This window comes from Anarrhichthys ocellatus, unplaced genomic scaffold, assembly GCF_004355925.1.
Source record: "Anarrhichthys ocellatus isolate YVR2014 unplaced genomic scaffold, GSC_Weel_1.0 scaffold73, whole genome shotgun sequence".
In the NCBI taxonomy this organism is placed as follows: Eukaryota; Metazoa; Chordata; class Actinopteri; order Perciformes; family Anarhichadidae; genus Anarrhichthys; species Anarrhichthys ocellatus.
In genome coordinates, this window is record NW_022280103.1 from 2242895 (window position 1) to 2248234 (window position 5340).

The following is a 5340-nucleotide window of genomic DNA, read 5'->3' on the forward strand; positions in this document are numbered from 1 at the left end:
AAAGGGATAACAGCGTACACTCATAGAGGGAAAAACTTTTGAAAAACTCAAAAGAGAATTTAATTTAGAAAATGGGGACCTGTTCAGATACTTACAGCTAAGACATTTCTATGATACAGAAATTAAAAAAGGAATTTCATCAGAAGGTAATGAAGTGATTGAAGTGCTGAAAGGTGCATACAAACAAACCCCCTCAAAGTTGGTTTCCAAACTGTACAGGAGTTTACAAAAATGAAACGGAAGAAACACACTATATGTAAAATGGGAAGTAGAACTGAACGTTGAACTGTCGAAGAGTGATTGGCATTCCATGTGTAGAACGCAAGAAACATCCACTAGCTCTAGAAGATGGATGGAATTTGGTTGGAAGAACTTAATCCGCTTTTTTATTCCACCCCACATAAAACATAAACAGTTGGGTAAAGAGCAACTATGCCGGAGACAGTGTGGGCAGATGAATGCTAACCACTCACACATTTTCTGGACATGTATAAAAATACAAGCATTCTGGGACAGGGTTATTCAGACTCTGGAAGAGATTCTATGCTACAAGATTCCCAGGGACCCCCAGATTGTGTTCCTGGGATTGATACCTGGCGACATAATTCAAAAAAAGGAATTCTACCTCTTTAAAATCCTGATACTCGCAAGTAAAAAGGCCATCACAAGGAGCTGGTTGAAAAGTAACCCTCCAAGTCCAGGACAGTGGCTGGACATTGTGGAGGAAATATACTCTATGCAAAAATTGACTCTTTTTCTAAGGATCAAAGCAGGGATCCATGATCAATGCTGGAGAAAATGGACTGTTTACAAGGGAAACGATGCGTAGTGTTCTCAGGTGATCTGAAAAGATTAGATCAATGTTTGTTAAGAGTGAATGGTGACCCCCTTTTATTTTACTTTATTTATTTTTTATTTTTTCACTTTTATGTCTATTTGTTTGTTTGTTTTTTGTCATTAACAATGTTTTGTCGCATTTGTTGTTCAGTGTAACAGCAACTGAAAGAAAAATAAATAAAAAGTTTAAAAATATATATATATATTTATGGTTAATAGGATATTTTGAAGTTAAACTTTTTGTCTTGCACAAACAAGCTTGTATAAGCCTTGCCTGAAATGTGTGTCACTTGATCTCAGTTGAACACTGTCATGTAATTCAGGAGAAACAGCTGCTGCTCCCTGTGAAACTCCACTAATGGAGAAGAACTCCAGCAAACGTGCGCCAGCAGAGCAGCCCTCAACACCTCGTGACCCTAAACATCAGACTCCGCCAGCGGGAGTCTGGCTGTCTGACTGTCTGGCCGACAGTCAGAAGGTGGCTTTCAAACTTGGAGGCTCAGATGAAGCCGACTTGGACAACAATGACATGGAAACAAAAGACTTGGATTTCAGTAATGGTCTAAATGGCACTGTTGGCCCCATGATGATCACTGATCCTCACAGTGGACAGTCACACACGATCCACAAAGATTCTGGCCTTTACAAAGACCTGCTTCACAAGCTTCATGTGATTAAAATCGGTGACTGCATTGGTGATAGTGATACAGAGGAGCGACCCATTAGGAGGAACAACAGCCACACCTCCTACACCATGGCAATTTATGGCATTCAAGGATATCCTAAACACAAGGACCAGGATGGTGAGCTGCAAGGAAGACCGAGGGTGGGCAGTTACAGCAGCTACAGCTCAGCAGTGACCAATGGAATTGCAGTTCAGGAAGAGAGCGTGACTCAGGAAGCGGGCAGGGACATCGCTCTGGAAGAGGATGAGTTAGAGGTCGACCAACCAGCCGTCTCCTTGCTTTTCCAGTTCCTGCAGATACTCACAGCGTGCTTTGGCTCTTTTGCTCACGGAGGGAACGATGTCAGCAATGCGATTGGTCCACTGCTGGCCCTCTGACTTGTGTATGAGAGCGGCTCTGTGGTGTCCAGCGCACCTACCCCCATTTGGTTGCTTCTTTACGGCGGAGTGGGCATCTGCGCTGGACTCTGGGTATGGGGACGTAGAGTGAGGCAAAGACCTTACACCCATTACACCCTCCAGTGGATTCAGCATTGAGCTAGCGTCAGCACTCACAGTTGTTGTGGCATCCAATGTTGGTCTTCCTGTCAGCACAACCCACTGCAAGGTGGGATCTGTGGTGGCTGTAGGATGGCTGCGCTCTAGGAAATCAGTTGACTGGCGTCTGTTCAGGAACATCTTCATCGCTTGGTATGTTACGGTTCCTATCTCTGGGCTGATCAGTGCTGCCACCATGGCGCCACCAACGGGGACGGCTTTGTGATCTGTGCATGTACCAGGTTCTACACTCAAGTGCCTCATCAACTGTGTTTTATTTGAAATGTTTGATGTTGTTTTCTGTGTATTGCAGGTCGATGACCACAAAACCAGTAAGGATTTTGGGCCGGCTCAAATTTACCTGACCGAGGAGGAATTTAGTTGGATGGAAAAGTGGATTGAGCTGCGGGCCCTCTACCACCCGCAGAACAATCGGGTGCTGATCAAGGCCGGGTGAAAAACCTGGTCCGGTATTTTCAGACGGCGTGGGTGGAGATGGGCTTGTCGGGGAGGCCCACCTTCACCGACATCAGGACGGCGGTGTCAGGACATGTAAGTTAATTTTTCAGTCACTCTCCCCTTGGTGCTTTATTACAATAACACTTGGCTGGCTTTACTAACAAGTACAAACATTTTGTGCTCCTCTTTTTTACTGTGTCCAGGCCAAAGACCACCACCAGGATGACGTGCGCAAGAAAATAGCGGATTTCATGTGCCACAGCACTGCCACAGCCGATCGCTTTTATGCACTGGACTGTACGAGGGCCAAGGAGATGCGGCAGCAATTTGAGGCTGTTGTTGCCCCCTCCTCTACCACCACCACCACCACACCTGGCCCATCCTCAGCCTCCCCGTTGGACTCGCCCTTAGGCAAAAGGGCTGCAAAGACCAAGAGGACGGAGGAAGACACCGAGGACGAGGTTGTATACCAGGAGTCTGGGAGCAGCGCCGTGGACGATGAACTGGCTGACCTGCAGGAGAACGACTTAACACTGATGGTGGAAAGTGTAAGTAAAGATATGTCCTTTAAAGTACATGACAGTTGTGTGAAAACGAAGCCTCTAATGATCGACTCAATGTGTTTTTGTTTGTGCTTCCTCGATAGACTCCAGTGAAGAAAGTGCAGACACCAAGACGGCTTTTGGTCAAGCTGAGCCTGATGGAAAAGAAAGTAAAGCTCATCTGCCAGAGGGCGAGGGAGAGGTTAACGAGGGCATCTGTCAAACATCTCAAGCAGGCTGACGAAAATAAAAAAATGAAGAGCGACACGCAGACACACACACACACACACACACAGTACACATTGTTCTTGTTAAAGAAGCCCAGTCCTCTTCAGTTGTAGAGGACTGTTGTAATACCATATTTGGCTCTAACAGTTCTGATTGTTCTGGTTGTTTTTCTATATTATAATAATGTTGTTAAATGTTAAATTGTGATTGTTCCTTTCTTTTAATATACTCGCTCACACAAACAAACACACACACACATTGTTGTGATTGTTGTTATTATGTTATGTGTGATCATTTTATAGGAAAATAAAAATATATATTTACTATCAATCACTGTCCTGCTTATTCACACAAATAAGGTATTAAATGAAAATGGCAGCAATTGTCCCAAAATACATTGGGGAAACCCGAGACAATTGCTGCCATTTGGGTTGGGATTTTTGGCTGAAACGAGAGCCCAATCAAATGTAGTTGGAATGACACTTTTTGAGTTATAAGGGAACTTATCCTTATGACTCAAAAAGGGCCATTTCCAGTACATTTGATTGGGATCTCGTTTCAGCCAAAAAATCCCAACCCGAGTGGCCCTTTTGTTCTCATTCCTCCCATACAATATCTACAGTATGCTCTGGGCTAGGAGGCTGAAACCTATGAGGGGGCATACTGCATAATGCTGTAATAAGAATATAACGGGGCAAAGGGGAGCATATCAGATAAGAAGGAAGCTTCATATTAAAATATGACCAAATATATTCATCAAACAGAATTAATTAGAAAATAAGGTCTGTTTCAAATGTAACCCTGCTTCAAATAAAGTCCTGGTACCCTCTGCAGCTGAGATAAATAAAGGCCCCAGCCACTATTTGAGAAAATACTGCATGTAAACATGTTGTGTTTTTCTGTTATCGTACCTGTAATATTTCTTTAAAATGTCTTTTTATAGGGTCAGATGGATCAGAACCCATTCCTCCAATGAAAATAGTTGGAATGAATTCCTCCCTTGTGAACGGCATAGATGATGAGTCCATGCAGAAATCCTGTCCATTTTAATAATTGATGTCATGTATTTTTCATCCTAAATTGTTTTCGTACACTGGACAAATGTAAATTATATACTTCTATCTAGACAATCTAGACAAGGACTCCAAATTCTGACTTTGAAGTTAGCCTCGCCGAACAGGACCAAGATTTTGTCCAAGGCTGAGGGCCAAAAGCACACAGGTAGAGAAATATTGATGCATGTGCTTGACATGTTCTTTATTGATAGTCTGCATCTTGTGTGACTACAGTGTGCACTGCAAATGTTTAAGTGTGCTGACTTTAATTTAATTTATATTTTCTTTTCTAAAGATGAGCTTTTTGACCCATACTCAGACGACAGTGGAGAGGAATATATTCCAAAGTCTAGGGAGGAGGATTCTGATGGGACAGAAACAAGCAAAGTTATTGAGCCCCTCAGCCTGCCAAAGAACTACTCAAATGCCTAAACTCAAGGAAGATAGACAGCTCCGGTATGAGATGTAAAAAGGCAGCGTTCAAGCAGTGAATCCTGTCCTACAACGCAAACCAGTGGCGGTCGCTCATCGCAACAGAGTGGAAGGGGAGAGCCCTGTTAGAAAACTCTAAACCTGATCTAGAGCAAAGTCTTCCTAACAGGACCTCTTTCCCACTTACAGAAGATGGAGAGGCAGATGGTTCACTTTTCTTTCCTGCTGTCTGTAAAAAGAATGGGTCAAAAATGTACAACAAAAAGCAATATTGTTTGTACTGCAAGTTGTGAGTTGTAAAAATCAAAGGCATGTGGATCGTGCCAATCATAACAAGCCGGAGGTTGCCCGGTGTTGGGATCTGACCCTGCTGTCCTGGCTGGCTGAGACCTTCACACGTGCTTTTCAAACAAAGGAGCAGCCATGTTCCTTCCTTTCGCCAAAACACCTGACCTGGGGTCTGCAAGAAAACTCATGCCGGATGACCACACCCCCCAGCTCCAGCAGAAACCTGATGCTGGTCCCTCATTGGCCAAGAAAGGGCCCCCCACTGGTTGTGCCACCT

The 5340-nt window shown here is 43.9% G+C and overlaps 1 pseudogene; it reads left to right on the plus strand.

Annotated features, from left to right (window-relative positions):
* The first annotated feature begins 432 nt into the window (after positions 1 to 432).
* Positions 433 to 3230, plus strand: LOC116397836 (sodium-dependent phosphate transporter 1-A-like; annotated as a pseudogene).
* Positions 3231 to 5340: the final 2110 nt, after the last annotated feature.